Source organism: Euprymna scolopes, chromosome 2 (assembly GCF_053919585.1).
Source record: "Euprymna scolopes isolate OS-2025 chromosome 2, ASM5391958v1, whole genome shotgun sequence".
Taxonomy (NCBI): Eukaryota; Metazoa; Mollusca; class Cephalopoda; order Sepiida; family Sepiolidae; genus Euprymna; species Euprymna scolopes.
In genome coordinates, this window is record NC_136483.1 from 85245290 (window position 1) to 85261671 (window position 16382).

At 32.8% G+C, this 16382-nt stretch overlaps 1 protein-coding gene across 2 annotated transcripts in view; it reads left to right on the top strand.

The window, feature by feature from the left end:
* Positions 1–16382, top strand: part of LOC145293230 (centrosomal protein of 89 kDa-like) — a 146647-nt gene that overhangs the window by 12304 nt on the left and 117961 nt on the right. Inside the window, exon 1 of one of the 2 annotated variants that reach the window (XM_080139809.1) lies at positions 15339–15514. The exons of the other annotated variant lie outside the window; for it this stretch is intronic. The gene's annotated coding sequence lies outside the window, so the exon portion shown is untranslated. Of the gene's footprint in view, positions 1–15338; positions 15515–16382 lie in introns of those variants that run through there. 2 annotated transcript variants of the gene reach the window in all.

Below are 16382 nucleotides of genomic sequence, written 5' to 3' on the forward strand. Positions count from 1 at the left end.
GTAGCAAGGCTGAAGGAAATGAAGAGTAGAGGAGAGATACAGATAGAATGGATCAAGGGTTGTGATCAGGTCTCTGATTGTTTGACCAAGGCAGGAGCTTCGTCTGAGCTTCTAAGGGACTTGTTAAATCAGAAATAAATTATTCACTTGAGGACAGCAGCAATGTTAATGTAGACATTGGTTACCTCCCTTGCTTCAGTTACATGGTTACCTCCCTTGCTTGTGGTGATATAAATAGGAGTCGGCCATCTTGGTTTAGTCAGTTCGTTCGTACAGTTTAGACAGACTACAAGTGTCTTTTTCCTTTGTTTGTTCTAACCAAAGAGTCATTTGATCGTCCTATTTTTTCGTTCTTTTGGGCTCTTTCTCTACAACGGCATATCAACCCCATAACTTGGTTACATATACATATATATATGTATATATATTTATATGTATATATATATATGTATATATATGTATCTATAGTGGGACACTTATTATATTTCATAACCAGAGTGCCTCCTTTTTGTCTACTTTTAGGGGAGCTGGTTTTTACCCCACATTAAAAAAGGCCTTGTGCCTAATTTGCTTTGGTGGGGAAGCAAATAAATACAATAAATAGAAAATAGGTTTGCCTTTTTTCTTTTGTTCTTGGCCTTCGGGCTGAGATCAAAGTGTTGTATCTGTTCCGGCAGATAGTTCAAGCAAAGACCATATGTGGGGGTAATCTCTCATATAAGACCTTGGTCAATGTAGAGGAAACCCTTCATACCAATTGTCACTATCTAGTTCCCGTACTCCCTGGGGAGCTGGTTCCCATTTCCCGTTCACTCCTCACATTAAAAATAGGCCTTGTGCCTAATTTGCTCGGTGGGGTAGCAAATAAATACCAACCCTTCATACCAAATGTCACTATCCAGCTCCCCTAATCTCCGGGGAGTTCGCCCCTATTTACCCTTGATTCCTCACATTAAAAATTGGTCTTGTGCCTAATTTGCTTGGTGGGGGAGCAAATAAATACCTTGCCTTTTTTTTTGTTGTTCTTTGCCTTTGAGACGGGATCAAAGTGTAGTTTCTGTTCTGTAGATGCTGCACTTAAGATAATTTATGCCAGTCTATTGAGGGGAAACCATAAACCCCCTTTTTGCCTACTTTTAGGGGAGCTGGTTTTTACCCCACATTAAAAACGGCCTTGTGCCTAATTTGCTTTGGTGGGGAAGCAAATAAATACATTAAATAAATCGAAATATGGCTTGCCTTTTTTTCTGTTGTTCTTGGCCTTCGGGCCGGGATCAAAGTGTAGTATCTAGTCTAATTTTTTCTTTTCTCCCCTATTTAGGACACAACCCCCCCTCCATTTAGAGTCTGCCCGCAAAACCCTGGTTCCTTTAGAAACCAGAGTGAAACAGGTGGTCTAGCATTTCAGATAGGGTTGGGAGGACCTTACTAACCGGGTTTTTCTTCTTTTTTTTTTTTCCCATGTCCCTCGACACAAATGAAATTTTATTAATATTGCTATCTTTTTTGTATTTTTTGATATAAATAAAAAATGTTTTAAAATTAGGTTTAAGTAGGACCCCCCCCTCTTCCCACCACACACACATAAATACAAATTTAAAAGGGTAACCATGATAAAAGATGCTGGCTGAGAGAAAAATCTTTAAAATTTACAATAGAGACGAGATGGATCAACCAACCTCACCATCCCCCCTTCTTTTTGAGTTGGCCTTGTGCGTAAGTTTTTTGTTCATTTTCCCTGTTGTATTTTTTTTCCCTTTGAATAAAAAATGTAATATCTCAAAGTGTAGAATCTGTTCCGGCAGATACTGCAAGCAAAGACCATATGTGGGGGCAACCCCACATATAAGTTATTAACCAATGTAGGAAAAACCCCTTCATACCAATGTCACTATCCAGCTCCCCTACTTCCCAGGGAGTTGGTCCCCATTTCCCCTTCACTCCTCACATAAAAAATCGGCCTTGTGCTTAATTTGCTCGGTGGGGGAGCAAATAAATACACTGTTGTTCTTGGCCTTTGGGCCAAGATCAAAGTGTAGTATCTGTTCTGCAGATGCTGCACTTAAGGTAATTTGTCCCAGTCAATGGAGGGGAAATCCGCTACACTGGAACAATTACTATTTTTGGACCCAACCAGAGCGCCCCTTTTCCTTTTATTTGGAGAGCTGGTTTAAACCCACTTTAAAAACGACCTCGTGTCACATTTTGCTTTTGTGGGAAAGCAAATAAATACTAATAGAAAAGAGGGGTTTTAATATGAATATCAATAGACACAAAAGACAAACGAATTTATAGGAGTATATATACAGGGTGACCCCAAAAAAAACAAAAGCTAAATGGAGGCCATCTAGAACATATGCTGTAGAACAGAAAAAAAAAGGCCAAAGACCCTAGTGTTTTGATGTGATATTTTGAATATAATAAACTAGTTATGACCAAAGTGTCATTTCATTCGGACAAAACACTAGGAAACAGGACCTAATTAGAGTTGGGGCCCGTTTAATGGGGAGCGGCATATATATATATATATATATATATATATATATATGGCACAATCATGTTGACACACCGGTTCTCACTAGATCACCGCAGTTAAGCAATGATGAGCCTGGCAAGGGCCAGATGAGTGACCATTTGAGAATGCTAGGTACTATATTTATTGCACCGAGTCGCAGAAATTTCCAGGTCAGTATCTGGGGGCGCATTAATTCACTGGGAAAGATGCACCCCCAGTCTTCATTAAGACATGCATTTAGGAGAAGGAAAACTCTGATGTAAAAACCTACGGTCTACAGTATGCTCTGTCTTGTGGCAGTTGTCTGCACTGACAAAGATTAGCAGTAATACCAATAAGTGTGGTTGGTTCTACACAAAACCTTCACCACTATAAACAAATCATCTGTGTGGATTTCCGAACAACTGAGTTATTGTAGCAGGACCTCATATGTCGAATCGACAGGAGAATCCATAGAAATATATATATATATATATATATATATATATATATATATATATACTGCTGATTTTTATTCCGATAACCAAACAAATATCAGTTAACAATCATAATTTCATTATTATTTTTTTTTTTTATAGACATAAGCAAATCACTATATTTTATTTTTACACAAGCTTCTTACAGGTGTTTCATTGGTGTATGTAGCATATAATAATAACTAACACACACACACACACACATATATATATATATATATATATATATATATATATAATTTTTTGTTGATTGTTTTTTATGATAATTGAATACGATTATTAGCATCTCCAAACTTGGAGAACTGGAAAATATGATTTTATTTATTAAACAATAATCTATGAACATGTTTCATAGATTAATGTTATATATATATATATATATATATATATATATATATATATATATATATATATATTAGCAGGGTAACCTGAAGTTACCCGGTATTGAATAAGGATTAACAAAGGTTTCACCCTCCCATATTTTATTATCATTAAAATCAGTGAAATCTCCATATTTCAATCAAATCGATTAATTACTTACTCTAATTAGGGACCCACCACGTGCCTCCCCACAGTGATTTAGTTCAAAATACATTGCAGTTTATATTGCACTGTAGAGAACCGACTGTTAATTTTATAAAATTATTTTATATAATAGCTTAAATTAAAGTTTAAAATGCAAAAGTCAAGTATCGTGGTTTAATTGTGCTCTAAACAGAAAAATTCAGTTTGAACACGCTCCTGTCATATCAAAGAACTTACTATTGCTTTTGGGCCTTTCTGTTTGTGCGTCGATAAAACTAAAAATAAGGTGTTAACTTTAATCAAAATCGCCCGTCTTTTTTTCGTTGTATTTTTTCGATTATCAATTATCGATTATTGATACTTATCGAATATAATCTGATGCAAAACCTTTCTAAGAACACTGTTAGGCACATAAAGTATATTTGTGTAAAATTTCAAAAATATAGGGAATGAAACACACACACACACACACACACACACACACAAAGTTCCTTTTATATAGTTGTAGATATATTGTTAGTTATCATTTCAAAACTAGATGCATTTCTTTCAGACTCATAGTATTTTATTCATGTTAATATGACTTACACGTGTTTTGCTGAATAGTGGAAATTCACCAACCAACCCATCAGAGACAAATATGTGTTCCCTGGAAAAATAAACTCTTACTTATATTATATTATAGTATAGTATATATAGACATCCAAAAAATAAAGGAACTCACTGGATTTGTGACCCATAAAATGATATATATATATATATATATATATATATATAAGACAAAAGGTCTATATTCTAAATTTAAAGATGTTGTTCATCTTACCATTTATTTCTTTAAGCTTGCTAAAATATTCACTTCTTGACAGCACCTGTTTCGTAGTGTAGAATCATTCATGCAATTATTATGTCCACTTTTGAAATTATTCTGCCCGGAAGAAAGTACCTGATCAACTTTAAAAGAAAATAAAGGAATATCAGCATGATTACAAAATCTGAAAATCGGAAATGAAGTTGCAATATTTTCTTATGTTCTTTTAAAATTGATGAGTTCCTTTTCTTCTGATGAGTTAAAGACAGGATAAATTAAAAAATTGATATAATAATTGCATGAATGATTCTGTGCTATGAAACAGTTGCTGTCAAGCACTGAACATTTTAACATGTTTGAAGAAATAAACGGTAAGATGGACAACATCTTGAAATTTGGAATATAGACTTTTTGTCATTTATTTGTACATGCTCTGTAGTTACATCGAACTTTATAAATTAAAGGATTGATATGAATAAATATATTTTCCCTATATATATGTGTGTGTGTATATATATATATATATATATATATATATATATATATATATATATATATATATATACAGTCCTTGTTAAAATCATAAGACCACTTAAGAAAGTAAGTGTTTACACATATTATCGAATTTTTAATCAAGCAAATGGTTGAAACCATTGCCAAAAGGGAAAATATGATGGAAAAAAATTAAATCTGCTTCATTCGAAACCTTAACCCTGATCTAATAATTAAGAACTTGTAAATATGATGCTAAAAAACAGCACGTTATCATGAATGCATAAGAAAAGTATAACTCTAGGATGTATTTAATGTGAAATAAAAAGAAATTTTGGCTTAAGAACATGTGGAGAAGTAATGCCATGTTTGAATGTTAGAAAGTGTTTGTTTATTCAAAAGAATCGGATTCTTGAATGTGAAGATGTTCAGTGCTCAGCCAATCAGAAAAGACATATTTTTTCAAGGGAGCCGTTATTATTATTTTTGAAGAGGAAATGGGGAAGATTATGGTATGTCTATGAGTTTATGATCCAGTTACAAAGAGTGAAAGCACCATATCTGTATAAAGTGTGTATTTCCTCACGGTGTTGACTGGTGGTGGTAGGAGGACTTGATATTTAGAGGGAAAAATAGGAACTACTTCCTCTTAAGATGGTGTGATTGTGAAGGTATTGTTCCTAGAATGCAATAGCAATTTATTATAACGACTAAATGTGTCTAAAATGCCTTCAAGTTATATAAGATTGTGGCTAATAGTCTAGGCATAATAAATTTGTATATGGCATCTGTTGTTGCAAATCTATGGTACTTTGGTTCAGAAGGGAATTTCTGCAATCAAAATATTATATATAGAGATAAGGTAGTTGATTAATTAATGTCACATGATAAATATTTCTCTCCAAACATAAACATTAAAATTTTTTTAGTTATCTCCTTTTTTCTCCTATGTATAAAAGATTTTTAAGTAAATAAAGCATTACTGTAGTCCGATGATCATCTAAATGGTAGCTCTTCATTATAGGTAACACAAGACAAATTGTACACATAACTTAGTTGTGCTAGGTGGTGTGTGTGTGATACCATCATGGCTAAGGACCCCCAACTGTCTGTTGTTCGCTCATGTTGACCCCAATATCAATGTTTTTTGTTCAGTACTGAGTCATTGACTCTCGGATTCTCTCAACAATCTGCCTGAAACTCCTCTCAACAGTCATTCCTCAAATATATTTACTCTTGACCAGAAATCCTAAATGCCCTGTTTTCCTCTCAGTCATCTCCAACAGACCACTATAATTAGCCACCTCCATTCTTTTCTTAGGTTATTGTTATCTGGACACCAAGAAACTAACTACAAACTCCTAGGGTACCATCCTGTCTGGAAAGTTCAGTGGATTCACTGGCCTGCCTCTTGTCATTCCCTCATCTCACTTCCCCATCCTTTCTTGGTGGGTCCAGACTACATCTAAGAGGATGGATAATCTATAGTATCATAATATCATAATAAAATAACACAAACTATCAGCAGTCTAGTATTAACTAATTGTCACTACAATGAAATATAACACATATCAGTTTGAACACTGTACACATACTCCACGTCAAATAAGCACTACCTAAAACAACTCATGTAATAAGTACACATGCACACAACTGTTTATACTGACTTATCAGCAGGAGCTCAACACATGCTGAAAATATTTCAAGTAAAATATTTTTGGACTCATATCATCATTGTACAAACTTTCAAATCTTCTATACCTTCTGATGTTTGATAAATAAGATGTGTTTAATTTAGTTGTAGGAATTACAATGTCAATTCATTTAATTTGAAATAATTCCTCTTTAAGTATATCATTTACACAAAATATGTATTTACGAAGTATATGCCTACAAAAAAAAAATTAATCCTATAATAGTTGAAAATAAGAATATTAGCATTTTTCCAGTTTTAACCCTTTACCAGCAGAATGTTTTTATGCAATAAATAAATTTTTTAATCATGAATTTATGTTCTTCTTAACTCAAGGAAAGGAGATAAAGGAGAGAATCACCAAAATCGTAGCTGCAAGGTGGCACACTACACGTGACGGAAGTTAGTGTGCAACTTACGCACGAACATAAGCAAACCTCTCATTCATTTCTTGAACCATACATAGATCTGTACTTTGAAGACTAGTTGGGCTGACAAGCCATAAGAGTAAGAAATATTTCCTATGCAGGTGTTTTTTAAAAGTACAATTTGGCGATAAAGGGTTAACCCAATATTAAAAACTGCTTGTAAAAAGAAAACAAAACAAAATGGCACACAAAAAAAAGAAAACAAAACAAAATGGCACAAAAATGTTATTACATGTTAGGTTTTAAAAAAGGTGGTACATTAAAAAAAAAAATACTTGGCGAATTTGTATAATTTTTATACAAATTCGCCAAGTATGTTTTTAAAACAAGAAAAGACATTTTGCAATGGCAAAATATTTTGTCTACTATTTACATTTACATTGAAATTCACAGCCAAGGGACATAATTCAAACTTTAATTCATACACAGTGATCATAATAATACATTTACCAATGTAATGTGATTTTATTTTTTTATGAAATATGTTTACCATAATTTACATAATTTACATTTACCAATGACATTTGATTTTATTTCTTTATGAAATATAGGGTGAAATGATAAATTTGTCACCCTAAAGAAAAAAACACCATAGCTTTATTTTAAAACTTTTATTGAAAAAATCAATTCAGATAACTTGATTATGTTGTAGAGCTGACATCTATTCAATGTAGCCGCTTTCATCCTTAATCACCGCCTAGATATGGGTCCGGAACTGCAAGCACCAGCAGGAGCTTGGCGAATACTCACCGATCAGGCTAACTTTGGTGTAGTGGAAGGTCATTTTGGTGATGTTCTCAATGTATGACCAAACAAATTAGTCTGGCGGGTTCAGGTCAGGGGAGGAGGGGAGGCCAGTGAGAGAAGAGTATAAAGTCGTAGCACTCCTTCTGAAGCCAAGCCTGGGTCTCTTTGGACTTGTGGGCCGACGCTGACTCCTGCTGTCACACCCAGGGCCTATTAGCAGCAACTTGATTGCACCAGTTGATCACCACACTCTTCAGCACATCCAGGTACACTTTGGTGTTGACTTTCAAGCAGGCTTCAAAGATGTGAGGTGGCATGATGTGGTCCTCAGTTGAAACCATACCAAAGACCATAACTGTGGCCAGAAACTTTATTGGGCTGCGATCGCAAGCATTGAACCGTCTGGATTTGCATTTTGAGAGTGCTGACAATGGTCTTGTTGTCATAACTTGGATCAGTAGAGATCATGAGTAGTACAGTGGTACATCTCCGATCTCGTGCGTTGAATATTGTTTCACTTTCAGACATGAGAGAAGGTTCCTATCACTCTTAAGATTTGTACACAACTGGCCAACTAGTAGATGGTCTGCAACAAAAAAAAACAAAAAAAACTGGTTTTTATCAAACGGAAATGGAATCATCTCTTTTCTCTGGTGACAATTTTATCGTTTTACCCTGTAAAATCAAATTTCATTGGCAAACATATGATGATAACTGTGTGAATTAAAGTTTGAATTATGTCCCTTGGCTGTGAATTTTAATGTAAACAGAAAATAGTGGATGAGATTTGTTTGCCATCAAAATGTATCTTTTCTTGTTTAAAAAAATAATAATTTGCATAAATTTTAGCATAGAGCCTTTTTTTTTAACCTAATAGGTATGTATATAATAAAACTTTTGTACAATTATAATTTTTAATATTGGAGTAAAATTGGATAAGCACAAAAAGCATTTTCTAAAATGTCCTCTTTCAGCATTAAAAAACTGTAATGGGTGACGCCCCCCCCCTTCACACACACTCACGTAAATGAGAAAGAATCACCTGTAGTGTATATAGTCTTAGTATAAAAGTCTTCAATGGCAAATGATGAAATGTACTGTAATATTAAATATTAAAATATAAGATGCAGTGAAGCTGATTCGAACTGTCAACTTCTCGATTACAAATATTTTATCATTTTAAGCTCCATATATAGATGAATGATTCGCCCATTCATAAGTTAATTTAAAACGTGCTAGCATTAACATCATTTATTGCCAGAGAGTTATGTGTGCTAAAAAGTGTTTGTTTGAGGTGGTGTCAATTGGAGCTATGCAACTCTCGGTCCATTCAGCCATTATATTTCATGACTTTTGGATAATACAAGCAGTATCCTGTTTAAACTATCACACCACGGTGACCCAAAAAGTGTTGATATGTTATAAGCAGCCAAACCAAACATTCTTTAGATGCTGGGTGTGTCCTCATGGATGGGTAAAATATTTCTACTATTAATCTTTGCTACTAATGCTGCTAATATTAAAAACAATAGCCTTTTCTTATAGTCTTCAAAACTATTGATCAGATTTGCACTAAATTAAACATGAAGCACACTTGTTGTGCTGGGTGTGTCATAAAGGCAGGTGGGGTAAAAGTATACTACTACTAATACTAATAACTAATACTAATAACTAATAATATTAATAACTAATACTAATAATAATACTAATAACTAATACTAATGACTAATAAAAATAACTAATAATACTAATAACTAATACTACTAATAATACTAATAACTAATAATACTAATAACTAATAACTAATAATACTTATAATACTAATAACAATAACTAATAATACTAATAACTAATAATACTAATAATACTAATAACTAAATACTAATAACTAATACTACTAATAATACTAATAACTAATAATACTAATACTAATAATACTAATAACAAAATACTAATAACTAATAATACTAATAACTAAATACTAATAACTAATAATACTAATAATACTAATAACTAATACTAATGACTAATAACAATAACTAATAATAATAATAACTAATACTACTAATAATACTAATAACTAATAATACTAATAACTAATACTACTAATAATATTAATAACTAATAATACTAATAACTAATACAACTAATAATACTAATAACTAAATACTAATAATACTAATACTAATAACTAATAACTAATAATACTTATAATACTAATAACAATAACTAATAATACTAATAACTAATAATACTGATAACTAATAATACTAATAATACTAATACTAATAATACTAATACTAATAATACTAATACTAATAACTAATACTACTAATAATACTAATAACTAATAATACTAATAACTAAATACTAATAATACTAATAACTAATAATACTAATAACTACTAACTAATACTAATTACACTAATAACTAATATTAATAACTACTAATACTAATAACTAATAATACTAATAACTAATAATACTAATAACTAATAATACTAATAACTAATAATACTAATAACTAATACTAATAACTAGCAAAAGTACATGACTGAAAGTCTCATATTTTTGCTAGTATACCATTACTCCCTCCTCACAAAAAATAAAGCAAGTTATCCTTGGAAGGATGGTATCATAAGTACAGAACAAATACTACATTATTTCCCTACCAAAAAATGAGGAGGTAATACTTAGGAGGATAGTATCATGACGAATGAACATATGCTACACTCCCCTTTTTCAAAGCAGGAGATAATGCCTGAGATTAAGGTACACTACACTACTTTTAAAGAGGTGGTAATGCCTGGGAGTATGGTATCATGACAAAGAAACTGCCCTACCTCTGCAAAGGAGCAGGTAATGTCTGGGAAGATAATCTCATGATAACTGGACAGATACTACACTACTCACACTCATGAATTGAGCATTGAAAGACAGTAAGTAGATTAGTTTGAAATAATATTGTAACCTGAATCAAAAAAGCATTAAAATATTGAACAATTGATAGAAGTAATAGTATAGTTTCTGATTTAGACAGACAGATACCTAATCTCCATCAATAATAGGCTCCCAGGAAAAAGAAGGAGCAGAATCTTAATCTTCAACCAGGATATAGGAATTCAGAAAAGAAAAGTGGGTTATTGCTACGATTACTATCTCCACTTTACTACCGGTTACTCTTTAATTTTTAATTGATTTTTTTTTTTTAGTATCTTTTCTTTATTAAATTGTTAGGTGAAAGTACAGAATAGATAGAGAAAGCATCCCCCCACTTCCCTATGTTAAGAAAGCCTTTTCTGCATAATAACATTATTATTTAAAAAAAAAAAAAATTCTTAATATGGAGAGGGACAACCGGAAGTGGAGTGGAGACAGTAATTGTAAAGATAACCAAAAAGTGTGCACTACTTGAGATGAACAAGCGAACACTCAAAACAATGAATCAAGAAACGATTGCAAGAGTGTAATAGTTGCAGCTAAAAGTAGGTATATTGAGAGGAGCAGAAAATACACTGAGTTTCAGAAATTAGAAACTCATGATTTCTGGAAAATTTATAATAGTGTTGTGAATTTATAATAGTGTTGTGAATAATAAGCAATCAACAATTGCCCATTATCATTATTGCTTGCATGGCAATGGATAAGCCTGAACTTCTTTCTTAGTGGTCCACCTTAAGCTCCACTTTGGGCTACACAAACAACTCCCCCCCCCCAAATTTCCTACTATGAGCAGAAACAACACTTGATGATCTAATCATCACCCCTTTCTTCCCATATCCTGACCACCATAAAAACCCTTGAAACGTCTAAAACACTTGCAACCTAATCTTATCCTTGCTATAGTAATAATAATAAAAAAAATGCTGCTCCCTCCTTTCTCATTGTATTGCTTCTTTTCTAATAAATAGAAAATTGCCTCTTTGATACCAGCTTTCAAGAACTCTTGTGAAAAAACTGATACACAAAATTATTACCCCATAGCTCTCCTTCCACACTTTGCTAAAATTTAAAAAAAATAATAATAATAAATGGTACATTATTACTATACGAATATTTGATATATAATCAGATCCTTCCTAACTTAAAGAAAGATCCAGGTTGTTCTTGATGATCAAACATCTAAACAACATCATATTAATGCAGTTGTGCCCCAGGAATCAATCCTGATTTTCATAAACGACTTCCCTGATGAAATCGCATCTGAGATGGGTATATTTGTTGATGACACCATTCTGTTTTCGACATAAAGGTAAATCAAATGCACACATAAGCAAGGCAATGGCTAAATCCTTAGAAAATGACCTGCAGTATGTATGGATGGTGACATTTAATGCTACCAAGACAAAACTTCTTTCCTTTAACAATTATAAAAAACCTTTCCAACCACTGACTGCCATGGCTGATAGCCCCTTTCAAAGAGTCCAACATTCAAACGCCTTGATCTCACATTCACAGGTAACATAAATTGGAATAAATATATAAAAGCTACTGATAAGTCTGCTGCTCCCTCTAACAGGTTAGAAAACTTCCCACTCTCGCTAGTATCCTATATTTCTACAAAGCTACTATTCATCCATGCATGGAATATTGTTGCCACATCTGGGGCTGGTAGACCAACCACTAGTCTCTCCCTCTTGGACAGTGTTCAAAGAAGTGTTTTTCACTTCACACACTGTCTACCACACTTCAGCCATGTCCCATCACTGCAATGTTGCATTTCTGTGGTTGTTTTACAAATGCTTCAACAGAATGTGCTCCAACGAACTTAATGCACTTGTTCTCACTTTACATAAATGCCCCCGATCAACCAGACAAGCAGCAAAATCATAATCCTTCAATTTCAAAGTCTCCAGATGCCGGGAAGCTTTCTACTCTAATAGCTTCTATTCCAAAACTGCTTGTCTTTGGAATTTTCTCCATGCTCCTTGTTTTCCCGACTGTACCAATATACAAAATTTATTTATCCTTTTGTAAAAATTCTTTCTTAAATGAAAAATAGAGATGTGACACAAGGCCAAAAAAGAGTGAAATACATTCATTGAGTCTATTCTCTAAATTTGTTCTTTTCATCTAAATTTCATGTTTACTCAATGAGCTAACCTACTTAATATACCCCCCCTGTTTTGATGATTTCTATTTGCAAAAAAGTATATATATAATTATAAAATAACTAAATAAACTGCTCAGCATGGCAGTTACTAGGTCCTTCTCACAGAAACAACAACCAATTTATTTTTTTTAAATAATTGTATCTATTTAATTATCAAAAGAAAAAAATGTTAACATTCAGTGCAGAGTTTTTTTGTTGTTTTTTTTAAAGAAATTATTCCAAAGTAATTTAAGTTTTTTGTATGTGCAAATGTACTTGTGCATAAACTGAACCGGAAGTTGTCATTTGAATTTAAAAATAATCAAATCACAATTGTCATTTGAATTTTAAAATAATCAAATCACAAGTTGTCATTTGAATTTTAAAATAATCAAATCGCAAGTTGTCATTTGAATTTTAAAATAATCAAATCGCAAGTTGTCATTCGGATTTTAAAATAATCAAATCACAAGTTGTCATTCGAATTTTAAAATAATCAAATCACAAGTTGTCATTCGAATTTTAAAATAATCAAATCACAAGTTGTCATTTGAATTTTAAAATAATAAAATCACGAGTTTTCATTTGAATTTTGAAATAATCAAATCGCGAGTTGTCATTTGAATTTTAAAATAATCAAATCACAAGTTGTCATTTGAATTTTAAAATAATCAAATCGCAAGTTGTCATTTGAATTTTAAAATAATCAAATCGCAAGTTTATATACATTCAATATATACATTGCATAAGGTATTTGAGGACATACATTATTTTTTTACTAAAGCAGGAATATTATTTGACTTTATAATTTTTTAAATTTCAGAATTATCAATGAAAGACCTATAATAACACGACAAATGAAGTGGTACATAGTTATCATGTCTGTAAAGGCTGAATACAGCAATTTAGAAATAGAACTTGATCTTTCATTACGAAATTCATAAAAAATTAAACAGAAAAATCAACTTCTTTGAATCAGAACAGAGCCAAATCAAGATTGGATAGAAATGCTTAATATCCCTTTAAATTAAGCTTCCTTTTTTTTTTTTTTTTTTACTTTGGAATTACTACTTATCAAGGCACAAAGGCCACTCGAGGATAAGGGTTAATGAATGTAAGGTGGTATTGTAGTAATCGTTAATGGTGTAAATTGGGTAGAATTTGATTATTTATGGGGACAGCTTAACAAGAACTTGTTTACGTTGGATTTGTATTCAACTGGAAAGCAGGCCAGCAGAACAGTGTTCCACAAGCAGGCAGTTTTGGGAAAGAAGCTTTCTTCATGGAATCTGCATTTAGATTAAGGCACGTATAGATAGTGGTGGAAATCTTTTATAGTAGTTGTAACTAGTTGGCGTTTTTGTGAAAGTTTGGAAAGGGAGAACCATAGATTGGAGTTCAGTTAAGCACTTGCCATGAAAATAACGATAGAGCAAAGACAGGCTTGCAACGTCTCTTCTGTAGAAAAGAGGTTGCAGGAAAGAGAAAAACGGCATCACCTACTAGGTTTCGAAGCTGGTTTTGAACTCTATCAGGGCTGGATATTAATCAAATGGGGCTTATCTTTTACAATGAGGTCGTTTTAATTATTTATTATTATTATATATTTGACCACTTGTGACTGTTGGGTCAGTACTTCAAAATGTTTTAATAAATCTTTGGAAATTCCAAGTGATAGCTGATACTGCTTTCAAACAACTATACATGTGTATAGACTGTTAGTATTATATCGATCAGCAACAACCAGCAGTTAAGGCTTCTGCTGCTTTCAAACTGACATACACGTCCACAGACTGTTAGCATTATCGGATCAGTATTGATTATTTATTAATATGAAAACCTATTGAAATTTCCAAATAATTTCAATACTGTGTTGAACATCGATGAAATAAATCAAAATTTATTTAGCTTGCATTTCACCTTGCACACTTGATGATTATTATAAAAAAAACAAAACAACTTTTGACAACTAACATTCATCATTTATGACGTCATAAAGAATGGATGGCTTTTAGCAATTACCATAAATCCTTGATGTCATCATAAGGCTTAACTGACTTTGAGCAAAGGGAGTAGAGATTATCATACCAAGTCGAGGATATATCCTCAACAATCAGTCCGACAGAGTCTTGGTCACTTGAGATGTGGCCTTTTTTTCTGTTAGTTCTGTGCAGTCCGAGGAGGTTCACTTTTCCAAACTTTACCTTCCCTTTTTGAGATGTAGCCTTTTTTTCTATTGGTTCTGTGCAGTCCTAGGAGGATCACCTTCCCAGGCTTTACCTTCCCTCTTTGAGAAGGGGTTAATTTATTACTAATTGTCTGAGGTGGCCCTACTGAGGAACGCAGACAGGGCTTCTCAGGCATTTTTGTAGGCCAAAGTTCTCTTCCTCTGGAGTACTGGCTTTTTTAATCCTCACCTTCTGACTTTGTGTCATATCTTCCTGTGGTTGGAGGGAGGTAAATACTATCATATGCAGGGTGCAACAGCTATTTGAGGACACATCGTTTTTAGTTCCTTATGCACTCAAATTATTTCTATTATTATTTTTTTTTTTATTTCAGATATATAACCCAGTTCAAAAGAAGATGCTAATCCAAGAAATGAAAAAGCATGCAGTCATATTTGTTTTAGCTGCAAAATATATTTGGAAATCAGTAACTTTTTGCATGTTGTCAGATCATCTGCTCATGATGTTCAGTTGCAGTGAGAAGGATTTGATGGCAGCGTTTCCCCTACGGTGAGTCTGTGTATGTTCAGAAGTACCCAGGATGATGTATACTGAATATGTGATTACTGTGATGGTTTAAGGAGTTCTTGGCAATAAAGGTCCTATCATGCCATCTTAGATTTGCCCAAAAGGTTTCCTAACAAACTCTACTGATTGGTATGTTTTTAAACAACTAGCATTTCAGCCTGGCGTTGCCCAGGTGTTTGGAGGTGTATGTTGAGCAAAGAAAAAAAAAAAAAAAGGTCAATTTTTTAAACTTTGACCCCTATTATGACCCCTTAGCATTTATTGTTTTCGGCTCAAATCAAGTTATTAAGTTAGATCCATGTCCAAGGAACCTATATCTAAAATTTCAAGTATTTAGACCCAAAATTGTTGGAGGAGTTTGGTAGAGTTATCCAAGGTCAAATCGTTGAACTTTGACCCCCTTAACAGGCAAATTTCTGGCCGAAAACCGATCACAGATTTTCCCAAATCTCAGTACCCTGTATATCAAATTTCGAGTCTGTAGACTAAAAATTGATAGTCATTGCATCAGGAAATGTACATACAGACACACACACAGACACGTTCACTTTTATATGCATATAGATAGATTGTAAAGCCCTTGATAAAGTATGCACTTGAAGGCCATATGTATTTTGACAAGACTCTGTGCCTTCTCACAAAGCCATTATAGGCTATTGATAATGGGGTTGACATGGTTAAAGAAGTAAATATGTCAACAAAGCAAAGGTTTCAAGTAGAAGTAGAAAAATTATTGATGATGTGGATTAATGAAAGATAGTATAATGTTTTTGAGATTTTGAGATGGGGATTCATAATTTCGATTATTTGAATTATCTGGACAACTGTTTTCATTTTGAGTGTTATTCGT